The 15697-nt window shown below is 37.7% G+C and overlaps 1 long non-coding RNA gene across 1 annotated transcript; it reads right to left on the bottom strand.

Moving 5' to 3' along the window:
- Positions 1-2231: 2231 nt before the first annotated feature.
- On the bottom strand, positions 2232-2717 carry LOC129355643 (uncharacterized). The gene is made up of 3 exons (XR_008605295.1): positions 2635-2717; positions 2365-2478; positions 2232-2282 (listed from the first exon to the last, which is right to left on the bottom strand). It is a non-coding gene; the product is annotated as an uncharacterized LOC129355643 (long non-coding RNA).
- Positions 2718-15697: the final 12980 nt, after the last annotated feature.

Here is a 15697-nt window from a genome sequence, read left to right on the forward strand (position 1 = left end):
AAATTTGTAATTAATTGACTTTCTTATGCTAAAGTGAAACAACTGTTTAAATTTCTTTGTTACCCCTCAAATGTTTTCAGCGAAATTAAACTGGAACAAGATAACTTGGGTCGAATGATGTTGAAAAAATGGTAACATGGTGTTACAGAGGATCAGGCCTCATCTTTCTGATGTGAAATCATACAATGATGAAAACAATGCTTTTGAGAACAAAATCAATATTTTGGATTGGTTTTAATGGAATCTGAGCTGACTGTGATCTACCTATGGCTTGACAGAAGTATGGGTTACAGAGTGTAAACAGCAGCACATTATTATCTGGTTTGACTATTCAAATAGAGTTTAGGTCCTGAAACAAGAGATCGGTGTTCAGGCACTGAGCATTTCACTGAAGCTCAGCAGTACTGCAGAGAGAAACACACTGACCTGGTCAGTGGAAGGAAGCAGCTGCAGAAGGGAAATATAAACTCTTGGTAAAATTTTATGAATATAAATTCAAGGTACTTCTTTGTAGGTCTGTTCAGTGACACCTGGAGGTGGTCAGATGGAAACAGATCCTCATTCAGACACTGAATCTACAGTTAATAATCAGAAACTCAACAGTGGTCAATGTGCCATGACTGTGTTTGATGATGGAGGCAGATGGAGGAATGAGAATTGCAACAGATTCTTTTCTTCATCTGTTATGGGATTAAATATGATGTCAAACTTTCACTATTCAAATGCCGCAGCGAATTAAAAGACCTCTGAGAAGAGAAAAGGGAACCAAATGCACATCAGGACTTTCACAGAACTCTGCTTTGCATTTTGTTTTGCCTTTTCACCACCAACCTCTTGTGAAAAGCTTTCATGAGGAAGTGAAAAATAATGTAACGAGTTCTGTTTCGAGAACAAACGGGGAAGTAGTATGGACAGCAGAACAGCTGTGGGCAATCTCCGGTCCGTGAAATATTATCACATCAACTTTTCTTCAAAGTGAATGTAATAATATAGTTACATTAAGAATAATGTGCAAAATAAATAGATTTTGTTTTCTGAAAAATGAGTTGTTTTTTACAGTAAAGACAAACGAGGAAATAAAATTTAAAAAATCAGGATCTGAATGAGACATGTTTCACAACAAGCTGAAAAACTGAAGTTAAATGTTGCAACCTTAGCGTTTGAACTCTGTGTCGGTGAGTAAATGAGTGAATTTTAGTTGCAGACCAAGAGGGGGAGAGAATAATCCTCCAGCTCAGCTCAGATGTTTCTCCTGTTCCAGTTCACTTTGTGTTTTTTTTATATATTAACTTCATAAAAACAACAAATTCTGCTTTGTTTTATGAGTACTTACCATGAATAACTCACTTAATCATTCGACTGAAAACATAGAGCAAAGTTCCATTGAAACAGCCTTTTATTGTGAAGGGCAAGAGTTAAATTTTACATCATGACTTGGTTTATGAGAACCGCTTTAAAAAAATGCATTCAAAAAGACAAAGTTAGCAACATTTTGAGGTCAACTCTTGGAAAATGTAAACTGCAAAAAAATATTATTTTTCAAACACAAATTAAAGACAAGCATTTACAACTAATCTATTGTCAAGAAGTTGATAGAAAAAAAAGCAAGATTTATTCTCTTGTAGTCTAACAAGCCCGTTCTCAAGTTAAAAAATAATATCGAGCAAAAAAAAAAAATATATTTATATATAAATATACATTTAAAGTTTCAACAGTCAAATGGCAATATTAAGAATGACACAAATAAAAGCATTTATTTTATAAAATATATAAAATAGATTTAAAAAAAACATTACTGTGACAACATGTTCCATAAATAAGAGAGTAAAAAAAATTCTGGTGTTTAGGTAGAAAACAAAATATAACTGGTTTAGCAAAAAAAAAAAAAAAAAAAGATAGCTTTGGTTTTATATAATTAGCTCACTGACAAGACATGTGAAATAAGATCTTCCAGGAAATTCTTACATTAAATTTTATTTAAAAAATATATATGCTGTTAAATAACATGCAGTAGTCAACCCAACTAGCTCACTCTCTTCTTTGGGGCTTTCCTGACTTCAGAATAAAGCGCTGCGTCAGCCGCTGCAGCACTCAATGCTTCTGTGAATGAAATGGACAAATAATGTCCAAAAATAGATAAACAACTGGTGAAAATGAGGAAATATTTGTCAAGGCAAAGTGTTCATGTCAGTGCAAACTCTGCTGCTGACTGACTGTACCTGCAGCCGCTGTCCTCACATCGGAGTAAACAGCGCCCTCTTCTGGCTCACGATTCCTCCCTGCTGGAATCAGAACTGGATTCATGAATACATTTTTGATATAAAAAAGAAAGAAAGAAAGAAAATCATTTGGTAAAATCAAAACCTTTTGTATCCAGCGTACCGCGTTGGACTCGGCCTCGTTTGGAGGACTTGGTCGTCCGTTTGGTGTTTTTGAACTTAATGTGAGCGTATGTGACGTCGCCGGCTTCATCTTCACCTGGCACAGAAAACAGTTTCATATCCATCAAACTCCTGTTGCAGTTTAACTACTGTCAACAATTGTTTTTTTTGGTGTTTTTTTTATTAACATCCAAAATCTTCTGAATATGCCGCAAACGAGTGTGGATGTAATGCATCGGTTAAAAACACCGACCATGAGAAGGCAAGCTGTAATCATTGGTTGAGGTCTGATTGAGAGGTTGATCTATAGAAGATCCCCGATCAGCGATCTCTGACTGGATCACCCTGGAACACACAGGAAGTCCATTTGAAGCAGCAAGTCAAAACACTCCTGATTCAAGATTAAGGAGAATGGAAATGAGTAAAAATAAGATGTACTGACCTGTGGCAAGAACCTGAAAAGAATTGAGATAACACAATGATGTCAACATGTATTTACTTATTTATTTTTAATTTTGCATTTGTGACATTAGACAAAGCATTTGTATGACCAGATGAAACGGGCGAACTGTGTAAAATAGTTTCAGGAGATGAAAGTTTCACCTTTGGAATGTCTAAAGCAACACAGCAGGAGCAGCATAATAACAAATACGGATCCACAAACTACACCGAGGACCAACAGGACTGGAAATGAAGGGCTCCCAGGTTTGGAAACACCTACGTAAACATTTGGGAAGACATCGTTCATTTCTCACGGCATCGTAATGATTAAAAACGCAACGATGTAATGAATCTCTGCTCACCTTTTAACAGCCATCCAGCTCTGAGGTGAAACGTCTCCTGAATGTTCACTTGTAGAAACCTTCATCTGACTGAGACACTGCAGAGATATTCAGCTTTCCTCTGCTGTCATTGATATCAGTTTGTCATTGTGATAGAAAATCACATTAGAAAGTTTGTTTTCTCCTCTCAGTCTGCAGCTCAGAGTGACAGAAGCTCCTTCAGTCACAGGATGGACGGGGCTCACCAGGAGAAGATCTTCATCTGTGAACCAGTCAGACATCAGTATCACTGTGTTAGTGAGGAAAATATATTTTATGTGGTTATATTGAGCTACTCTGCTTATTTGCGAAGCTAACTTTGGTCATTTCTCAGCTGGCATTATGTTCAACAAATGCTGTGCACAAGTGAAACTTGTTCAGTTCATCTTGAATGTGCAGACGTATACAGCATATTCTGTTTTTTTTGCAGAAATAGTTTGGGTGTGCTCAAACAGCTGTCTTTTTTTTTTTCTCTTATTTTCTCTGTACATAGAACTGTGTGTAACGCGTTAGCGCAGGCGACTAACCTGAACATTTAAAGGCATTAAAATTACAAAATGCAGATCAATGAACCATCTATTTTGACATGAGAGCCTCTCTCCCATGCTGGATTATCCAGTTCACAGCAGCGCGTTACAGACGGAGCTATGAACAGCAAAATACTTTTTTTTTTTGCAGAAAGCAACAAGAGTTGAACAGTTTCAACTTTCTTGTGTTGGGTCTTTAGCCAGCGTTTTGCATATCTAGTTTATATAATTACTGTGCTATTTTAAAGAAACTATAGTAACACTAATCAAATACAATAGATAGTAATAAAAATGACAGTAAACCTCAATAAAATCACAATAAAACTGTAATAGAATTACAATAAGAATACTGTAAAAAATTACAGTAAGTAAAGTGACTGTAATTTCTTTACAGCAACTGGCTGGAAACCCTGCTGCCAGGAAGTTACTGTAAATATTACAGTGTATATAATTAAACAAAAGCTAAGAAGAGGAAGATGGTACATTGATTTGTTTCTATTCCATTAACTATGAAAAAAATGATCATAGTAATGGAAAAATCTTGTGGCCTGTATATTGCAAACTCTCTCAATGAACTGCATAAAAAATTTGCTTCAGAAATATTTCAGTAAATCTTCTCTGACAAATACACCCATTGGATAGTAACCTACTGTGGAAGGTGATGTTGACGGCGTTGCTGAACTGTCCTGATCCAGACTCACACCAGTACCGATTTAGGCTTTGACTGATTTTAACGCTGCATGAGATCCAGACATTTTCCCCCAGGAAGCGCAGTTTGGTATTTGGGTCAGGTCACCTGCTTCTGAAAACCTCCTCACTCTCCATTCAGCAGAGTTTCCTCCACAGTTCAGAGTAAAAGACTCAGAGCTGAAGTGTTGATCTCTGTCAGGACTCACTGAGAGAGACGCTGCTGGATGAGGGACTAAATAAAACAAGACAAAAAAAAAATAAAGACAACATATTTGAAAAAATCAGTGTTGATGAATTAGCTTTCATTGTTTTCATTTAGACTCATTTCTTCAACTGTATTATTAGCAACATGTCCTTCAGACATTTTTTGCTTCATTAAGTTTGTTCTTCTTTTGCATAAGTTTAAAGGAAACTAAACATTTGTCACATTGCACATGGGATAATTTTAGGATATATTACCAGTGAAGGAAAATTAGGAAAGAGAAGAACTGACCTGCAGACCAGACAAACTTTGGTTCACTGTAATCAGTGAAATATTCTGGGTTTCCTCTTCCAGCTCTACATGAATATCCTGATGTCTGATTCTGTTCATGTATGATGAATGAATCTTGTACAGTCCCACTGATGCTGTCAGGCAGCAGATCATATCTGTAGCCGTCCCCAGTCTCATCAGGAACAGCTTTACACCAGAAGAACCTCCATCCTGCAGACTGGTCATCATGGTTACATCTCAGAGTCACTGAGGCTCCAGGACTCACCAGGATGGAGACACAGTGAGGACTGACTTTGGTCCTGTAGGACAGAGAAATGTTTTCAAAATCAAGACATGTTCCACCTTCATAAACTATGATCACAATAACATAGAAATAAAAGTCTTAAATATTATCAGTAATGACCTTTCTCACAATATTTGCTTACAGCTAACAGCTTTTCTCTATCAAGACAAAAACTGCTTAGATACTTTACAAATATCTTGTCAGTAAAACGAAAAACTTAAAACATCTTTTTCAGTGTTTATATGTTCATATGTGCAACAGGTTACTGTGAACTACAGTTGTGATCAGAATCATTCAAATTAAAATACATTCATATATAATAACCTACTGTATATAGTGATGTTGACGGCATTGCTGAACTCTGATCCAGACTCACACCAGTACACTGCTTCATGGTCCTGCTGACTGTTAATGATACATGAGATTACTCATTGTCCACCAGGTGGCGCAGTCATACAGATATGACTGCCTGCTTATTTGTTTATAATGTCTTATTCTCCCATCAGTAGATTTTCCATCACATTGTATGAGACGTTGTGATCAGTGAAATGTTGCTCTCTGTCAGGACTCACTGTCAGAGTGAGTCCAGCTGGATGAGCATCTGAAAAACAAAGATTTGCAAAAATCAATAAATCATTCACTGAATCTTCTGATTAGTACATGTGCCTATTTATTTATTGCTGTTATTGAAGTATTATTATGCTGTCATTACTTACACTAATCCAGAGGAAAGTGACAGTTTACTAACTTTACATGCTGTTGTATTTAAATCTAAGTAAATGGTAGTTAGTCATGCAAACTGATAAAAAGTCAAGGCAGTAATACATCAGACTTTATATAACTTTTATTTTCCTTATGCAATGTAGTAACCAAAGTTTTATCCAGTTTTACCATTTGTGTGATTGTTCCTGCTTATGTGAATTAGGAAAGTAAAATATACTTTGGTTCAGATTATTTTATGTCAGATCTGTAACTTTCAATAACCTCAAATATTCCCCTTTTTTCCTACCTACAGTTCAGAGTTATTTCTGGTGTTACTGTACATAAAATTGGCCTTTTGTGACTAAATGAGTTCACTACAGTTTCTATCTCCTATTTTTTCACATTGCTGTATATATATGTATATTATGGCAGATTAAAAGTCAATATGAGAATTTATCATGGACATAGAAACAAATGATGGAATATGAAGTACTGACCTGCAGACCAGACAAACTTTGGTTCACTGTAATCAGTGAAATGCTCTGAGTTTCCTCTTCCAGCTCTACAAGCAAATCCTGCTGTGTGTTTCTGTCCAGTAATGATGAAGGAGTTCTCTACAGTCCATGGATGGCACCATTGAGCAGCTCATATGTGTAGTTCTTGTTTCTCAGATCAGGAGCAGCTTTATACCAGAAGAACTTCAGTTCTGAAGATGAAGATTTAACCTCACAACTCAGAGTCACTGAGGCTCCTGGAGTCAGCCATGATGGAGACACAGTGAGGAAAGGCTTTGGTCCTGTTACAGACATAATAACGTTTATGATTTCTTTTTCAGTTTATGTTCTCGTTGACATTTCAAAACTAGTGCATATTGTTTTAGTCCAGTATTTAAAACAAACTATTAAAGGTTCAACAGTGATTGTAATTGCCACAGGAGGGGAGCTGTCTTGTAATGTAGAAGTCCCTAAAAACTACCAAATAAACAATAATTTTTGATAGAAGAATGAATTCATGATGAGTAAAAAAAGGAAACCTTACCTTGAGTTTTTCCACACCCAAGAAAATAACTGAGACCTAAAAACACAAAGCTTTTCAGACATCATATAAAAATGAAACATGAAAGAGGAAATGTGAAAACTCTAAAATAAATGTTTTTCTTTTTTACATTTCTATTAATAACAATAATACAGGTGTAAGGAACTAAAGCTGTGACAATATTTCATTAAAAATGAAGCTTTTCTCACAGAGAGATGTTCACACACAGTGAACTCGACTTTCAGTCATTTACTTCTGCATATTATATGAGTCAAGTTAAATGTGGATGCATTGAGCTTTTCATGCTCCATTATATCTTAATATCTTAAGCTACAAAGATACCAGATACTGAAGTGCCCGTCTTGTGAGGTACACATGGAAGATGTTTTTATTCAACAGAAACGAATCCAAACGCACCAAACAGAGCAACGCAACCATAACCATGAGCTCAGTGTGGTGCAGTATGTCAAGATCACAGAAGTAGCACAAGTTCTCTGTTCACAAGCCAAAATAAATGTCATGGATACAAAGACCGTCTACCAGGAGTGCTGTGGTGTGAGGGCTTTGCAAAACCCACGTATGAAGGCCTGAGTCCTCGACGCGGGTTCGACTCCCGCCCCGGTGACATACGCTGCACGACTTCCCCTCTTTCCTGTCTGTCTACTTGAAAAAAATAAAATGGGTCATTAGGGCCAACAAAATCTTCAGAGAGAGAGAGAGAGAGAAAAAAAAACTCTACCACTGTGTGTCTTTTACATTCTGAGAATGTATGTGGTCAAAACTTCCTCCACTGTTTCTAGTTTTGCACTTGTCTGACACTTCCCCATAGATGCCACTGAACTGTCTTTTCGCGGCTGCATGCAAGCGATGCTAAGTTTATCTATGCATTGTGAAAAAAGGCCAGAGATACTTGACGACGCTAGAAAAGCGTGAACCGCTTTTTGTCCCTCACTGGCTGTTTGCACAAGGTTATTTGAGCACCAAAATAAAGCTCCTCAATTATTCACCATTTGGGGGTCTGCATTTTGGTTATTAAAGACTTGGTGTCTGATAAGCAAGATACAAGTGTGTGTTTTTTTTTTTCACTGAAATATTTTTAGGTACAATTTGTTCTTTTTTCTAAAACTTTTGTTTGCAGTTAGGCATGTTCATCTGCTTGAATTTATAATGCTGGAAATTATTGCTGACTCCTGTTTCTTTGTCCTCCAGGTTGTATCATTACTGTTACAGTAGACCTGACACCCGGGACCTGCAACACAAGTTCTGAGTCTAGGCAAACAAAAATAATGTTTCTGTAGTCGCTAAATGATTTAGACATCCATCCATCCATCCATCCATTTTCTGATCACCCTTCTCCTTAACGGAGTCGGGAGTTGCTGGTGCCTATCGACAGCTGCGACCCGGGTGAGAGGCGGGGTTCACCCTGGACAGGTCGCCAGTCTGTCGCAGAGCAACACACAACCACACACACACACACACACCACACACACACACACACACACACACACACACACACACACACACACACACAACACACACACACACACACACACACACACACACACACACACACACACACACACAAACACACACACACCACACACACACACAAACACACACAACCACACACACCACACACACCCACAGATACACACACACACACACCTAGGGAGAATTTGGAAAGACCATTAACTGACCTGACAGTCATGTTTTTGGACTGCGGAGGAAGTCGGAGAACCCTGAGAGAAACCCACACACATACAGGGGGAACATGCAAACTCCATGCAGAAAGACCCCGTGCCGGGATTTTGAACTCAGAACCTTGTTGCTACAACTAACAGCGCCACTGTGCAGCCCATGATTTAGAAAAATGTTAAAAATGATTTCACAGTTTTGATCAACTGCCATTTTTTTTGCCATCATTGATGAGTTTAAATAGCATTGCCATGTCTTTCACAAACTATAACTGATGTCTTTCAAAGTGTCTCAATGTCTCTTCAGAGACGCCTGCCTTCATCCCTACTAGAACAATCTTGTGTGTAAAATGACGAACATCGACTAGCCATCCTGAACTGAATTGTTTGACACAGATCATAAAAAGACAAAAAAAAAAGGAGATTATTGGTTTTCCAAATGTCAAAATCTCATCTTTTCTCATTCTTGTGATTCTAATATGCCCCGCACATTCTGGCTTTGTGAAGTGAATCATAATTTACCCCAAAACAAAACAGTAAAACAAAAAGCAACAGACCTTCTGCACAGTTAACTTTTTTGTGCAAAACTGTGAATCTCTGACACGCTGTAAACATTGCTGACATTTTTCATCCCTTTCACACTTCAGAACGAAAAAGCGATCTACTCACAGAGTGCGGCCAACACCGACAGCAGAAACGGACCCATCCTCACAGCCGACACCGATGATGTGTCACTGCTTCAGACGGACTGCAACTTTTTGAAAGTAGACGGACTGAAACCATAATGTTGTCACTTCTCCTTAGCATGCATGTAAATGCTCCTATCAAGATGAAAGTTTAGTCTTCCTGCTTCCTTTTTTTCTCTTGCTCAATTCTCACACTTCTTCAGTGGTTTACATTTCCTGCTTTTGATGCTCACATTTTCTGAGTTGTTGAGAAAAAAGCCCATGAAACACGACCTTTACATCTCAGCTGAAAGTAATCAATATGTTTCATAGTAGAGAATCCTACTTATATATATATATTAAAATCTAGTAGTGCAATTATGACCACTGCAATGTCTGTAATTTGCAGTAGTCTCATCGAAGACTCAATCTTTAGTTTCAGGATTTTATGCAACTGACCAACATAAAACTGCAAATACCTTGGAAGTGGAAGAAAAAGTTGACAATTTAGTAATTGCCTTCGTCTTCCTGCTCTTCCATAAAGGCCATATTTGTCCCAGGTGAACAGTTGGTTTCATGTAAGACTTCTAACACTTCCAACAGCCTCTTTAGAGAAGGCGGGACTTTTTCCAGGATGAAAAATATATTCAGCAGTAGTAGCGTTTTAATGCACGGTTGTTATGTTTGTACTTGTAGTTTCTCCAAGCATGATGTGTTTAGATGTGTAGTTTGTGCTACTATTTGCTTAAAGCAAATGATCTTATTTACACTGGGCTTTTTTCCCCTCCTTCTTCTTCTTCAAACCTCTGTCTACATTTCCTCTGCAGTATGCGGTCATGTGTAGATGGGTTTGTACCCTGCCCGGGTTGTTGCAGCAGTTTCATTTTAGAAAGCTGCTCACGCCACTAATGGCCAGAAACCGACCTGCACTTGTTCTGCAGATTCTGAGGGGCTGTTCCCCTGAAATCCCACAGAAGCTGTAAGATTACTCATCATTTTCACATATAGCTGCTCCACTGTTGTTCAACTTCTCTAAATTGAAAAAGGGCTTGTGAAATATATTGAATCCGGTCTAATTAAATTTCCTATTGATAATAATGGGAAAGTAGCCAAGTACACCTCGCTGCAGCAAACAGAAAGGGGCGGGACGGACCACTGTTGGTCTCTTACCTTACTTGGAAATGGGACCATTGCACTCCGGAAGTGAAGGGGTCGCTATTTCCTATTTTATCCGCGGCCTCTTGATTTTATTTTCTTGGGAAATCTGTGATATATTTTCACCATAAGCAGGATTCACTCTCAGAATGTATTTGATCTTCTCTTATCTACTTCAGTGTAGCTCACAGTTGTTGTTGTTGTTTTTTTTTTAACAAATTCTATAGCTTTCGGTGTAATTCTGCTCCTTAGTTCTGCATCTTTCGGGCTTGCTGCTGCCTCTAGTGGTGTGGGGGTGGTAACACAACTAATTACAATTACTAAATTGTCAACTTTTTCTTCCACTTCCAAGGTATTTGCCGTTTTATGTTGGTCAGTTGCATAAAATCCTGAAACTAAAGTTTGAGTCTTCAATGAGACTACTGCAAATTACAGACATTGCCAATTCAATGCACAGTGGTCATAACTGCACGACTACATTTTTATAATTATATATATAAAAAGTAGGATTCTCAATTGTAAAATGCATTGATTTCTTTCCAGCTGAGATGTAAAGGTCCTGTTTCATGGGCCTTTTTCTTGACAACAACTATGACCCCGAGAGCATCAGTTCATCAAAAGCAGGAAATGTAAACATGTAGCATAGAGAAAAAACACTGAGGAAGTGTAAGAATTAAGCAAGAGAACAAAAACTTCATGCTAAGGAGAAGTGACAATATTATGGTTTTAGTCCATCTACTTTTAAAAAGTTGCAGTCCGTCTGAAGCAGTGACACATCATCGGTGTCGGCTGTGAGGAGGTCCGTTTCAGCTGTCGGTGTTGGCCGCACTCTGTGAGTAAATCGCTTTTTCGTTCTGAAGTGTGAAAGGGATGAAAAATGTCAGCAATGTTTACAGCGTGTCAGAGATTCACAAGTTTTGCACAAAAAAGTTAACTGTGCAGAAGGTCTGTTGCTTTTTGTTTTACTGTTTTGTTTTGGGGTAAATTATGATTCAGTTCACAAAACCAGAATGTGCGGGGCATATTAGAATCACAAGAATGAGAAAAGATGAGATTTTGACATTTGGAAAACCAATAATCTCCTTTTTTTTTTTTGTCTTTTTATGATCTGTGTCAAACAATTCAGTTCAGGATGGACTAGTCGATGTTCGTCATTTTACACAGAAGTTTGTTCTAGTAGGGATGAAGGCAGGCGTCTCTGAAGAGACATTGAGACACTTTGAAAGACGTCAATTATAGTTTGTGAAAGACATGGCAATGCTATTTAAACTCATCAATAATTAATGGCAATGTCAACATTACAGTCACGAAGCCATTTTCTATAATTGCGGACATCTCTATCAATGGTATTTAACATTTACATGGTGATAAGATTGGAAACCAGTTTGGAAAAATCAAAAGGTTACAAAATATCCCAAGAATATGAATAATTTGGGGCTTAACAGTTTGTGTGGCGTTCATGTTTGTCACATTGTAGTGTGACGCTCATGCCAAAAAAAAAAATGCATCTGTTCAAGTTAAACAGTCCAATTCAGGTTTTGTCCGTCCATAACTGCCATTAAACAAATGGCAGTTGATCAAAACTGTGAAATAATTTTAATATTTATGTTAATCATCTAGCGACTACCGAAACATTATTTTTCTTTGCTTAGACTCATTACTTATCAGACACCAAGTCTTTAATAACCAAAATGCAGACCCCAAATGGTGAATAATTGATGAGCTTTATTTTGGTGCTCAAATAACCTTGTGCAAACAGCCAGTGAGGGACAAAAAGCGGTTCACGCTTTTCTAGCGTCGTCAAGTATCTCTGGCCTTTTTCTCACGATGCATAGATAAACTTAGCATCGCTTACATGCAGCCGCGAAAAGACAGTTCAGTGGCATCTATGGGGAAGTGTCAGACAAGTGCAAAACTAGAAACAATGGAGGAAGTTTTGACCACATACATTCTCAGAATGTAAAAGACACACAGTGGTAGAGTTTTTTTTTCTCTCTCTCTCTGAAGATTTTGTTGGCCCTAATGGCCCATTTTATTTTTTTTAAAGTAGACACACAGGAAAGAGGGGAAGTCGTGCAGCGTAGGTCACCGGGGCGGGAGTCGAACCCGCGTCGAGGACTCAGGCCTTCATACGTGGGTTTTGCAAACCCCTCACACCACAGCACTCCTGGTAGACGGGTCTTTGGCTTGTTGACGGAGAACTTGTGCTACTTCTGTGATCTTGGTCACATTGGCCTGATGTGAGCTCTGACACACTGCACCACACTGAGCTCATGGTTATGGTTGCATTGCTCTGTTTGTGCGTTTGATTCGTTTCTGTTGAATAAAAACATCTTCCATGTATAACTCACAAGACGGGCACTTCAGTATCTGGTATCTTTGTAGCTTAAGATATTAAGATATAATGGAGCATGAAAAGCTCAATGCATCCACATTTAACTGTTGACTCATAATAATATGCAGAAGTAAATGACTGAAAGTCGAGTTCACTGTGTGTGAACATCTCTCTGTGAGAAAAGCTTCATTTTTAATGAAATATTGTCACAGCTTTAGTTCCTTACACCTGTATTATTGTTATTATTAGCAGAAATGTAAAAAAGAAAAACATTTATTCTAGAGTTTTCACATTTCCTCTTTCATGTTTCATTTTTATATGATGTCTGAAAAGCTTTGTGTTTTTAGGTCTCAGTTATTTTCTTGGGTGTGGAAAAACTCAAGGTAAGGTTTCCTTTTTTACTCATTCATGAACTCATTCTTCTATCAAAAATGATTGTTTATTCTGGTAGTTTTTAGGGACTTCTACAGACAGCTCCCCTCCTGTGGCTATTAAAACCACAGTTGAACCTTTAATAGTTTGTTTTAAATACTGGACTAAAACAATATGCACTAGTTTTGAAATGTCAACGAGAACATAAATTGAAAAATAAATCCTAAACGTTATTTTGTCTTAAATAGGACCAAAGCCTTTCCTCACTGTGTCTCCATCCTGGTTGAGTCCTGGAGCCTCAGTGACTCTGAGATGTAACCATGATGACCAGTCTGCAGGATGAGTTCTTCTGGTGTAAAGCTGTTCCTGATGAGACTGGGGACGGCTACAGATATGATCTGCTGCCTGACAGCATCATGGGACTGTACAAGATTCATTCATCATACGTGAACAGAATCAGACATCAGGATATTCATGTAGAGCTGGAAGAGGAAACCCAGAATATTTCTGGTTACAGTGAACCAAAGTTTGTCTGGTCTGCAGGTCAGTTCTTCTCTTTCCTAATTTTCCTTCACTGGTAATATATCCTAAAATTATCCCATGTGCAATGTGACAAATGTTTAGTTTCCTTTAAACTTATGCAAAAGAAGAACAAACTTAATGAAGCAAAAAATGTCTGAAGGACATGTTGCTAAATACAGTTGAAAAATGAGTCTAAATGAAAACAATGAAAGCTAATTCATCAACACTGATTTTTTTTCTCCAAATATGCTTGTCCTTGTTCCAATTTTTTTGTCTTGTTTTATTTAGTCCCTCATCCAGCAGCGTCTCTCTCAGTGAGTCCTGACAGAGAGCAACACTTCAGCTCTGAGTCTTTTATTCTGAACTGTGGAGGAAACTCTGCTGAATGGAGAGTGAGGAGGTTTTTAGAATCAGGTGACCTGACCCAAATACCAAACTGCTCTTCCTGGGGGAAAATGTCTGGATCTTCATGCAGCGTTAAATATCAGTCAACGCCTGAATCAGTTCTCTGGTGTGAGTCTGGATCAGGACAGTTCAGCAACGCCGTCAACATCACCTTCCACAGTAGGTTACTTTTTGTCGTGCTACTTTTGTTCATCCATTGTTACATCCCTTGGTTTAAAGTCAAGGGATTAAAGGCTGTTTGTTGTTCACTTGTGGTAACAGTGCAAAAAAACCTTTTTATGTCGTGTAATCATGAAACTGTCTGCATAACTACATTTTTATATAAATGTTACTGACTTTAGCCAAAAGATAAAAAAAGGATGCATATTTTAAGTTTATCAATAAATCATTTCTAATCATTATCTAATTGTCTCCAGCAGCTGATTTCTGACTGAAGCGTCATTTCCTCTGACTGGTTTACAGATAGAGGTCCTCTCCTGGTGAGCCCCGTCCATCCTGTGACTGAAGGAGCTTCTGTCATTCTGAGCTGCAGACTGAGAAGAGAAAACAATCTTTCTAATGTGATTTTCTATCATAATGACAAACTGATCCAAGGCGACAGCAGAGGAGAGTTGAAGATCTCTGCAGTGTCTCAGTCAGATGAAGGTTTCTACAAGTGTCAACATTCAGGAGACGTTTCACCTCAGAGCTGGATGGCTGTTAAAGGTGAGCAGAGATACAATATTTTATAACTTAATGAGAAATAATTTGTATGAAAGTGATCTTGTTTTTGTGTATTCTCTGATCATTTTCAGCTACTAAACCTGTATTAACTCCTGGAAGCTCTTCATTTCCTGTGCTGTTGGTCGTTGGATCAGTGATTGGAGTCGTTCTTCATTCTCCTGTTGCTGCTGTGTCGGTTCAGACAGACCAAAGGTGACAACCTGAAGTAGTAAATTTGTATGTTTCACTCTTTCATTTATCAAATGAAGAACTGAGTCACAAACTGAAACAACAAAAACCAAGAGAAGTGATCAGAATAATTACTGAAATTAACACTTTTTTTTTTTTGAAATAGCAATGTTTGGTTGTTATCATGTCTTTCAATTGAAATATATTTAGTTTGACAACTGAATCAATCAACTTATTTTAGCTCTAAACATGAAGCAGGTCTGTAGGAGTTAAAGCTGGCTTTAGTATCCAAAAACTTAAATTAATGTAATTAATGTAAACAGCAATTTTCCAGAGAAAAAGATCAATAAAAAACTTTTCAGAAAAGGTGTTTTTGTTATTATTAATATCAGTGTATTTCACAAACTGCAGTCAAAACTCTTCTCAGATCAACATTTTGTTTTCCATTATTGACATATTGTCAATCTTTGTGCACATTTGTATTGGAAATGCAGCAACATGTTTTACACTGATATAATTTTATGTGTTGAATAGAAGAAATGGTCTGTAGGATCATTACTGCCACCTGCAGGTCAGAGAGAAGAATTGAAGTGAGGGATTTGAGGAAGGTGTTTCAGCAACATGTTTAGGATCCAGTGTATTTACCTGTTAACAGCATTTATTACTGTTTCCTTTTCTCCACCACTTTGTGTCACTTGACCCAGTTATATATTTGATCTGTATTTA

This window comes from Poeciliopsis prolifica, unplaced genomic scaffold (assembly GCF_027474105.1).
Source record: "Poeciliopsis prolifica strain line A6 unplaced genomic scaffold, Auburn_PproV2 SCAFFOLD139, whole genome shotgun sequence".
Classification (NCBI taxonomy): domain Eukaryota; kingdom Metazoa; phylum Chordata; class Actinopteri; order Cyprinodontiformes; family Poeciliidae; genus Poeciliopsis; species Poeciliopsis prolifica.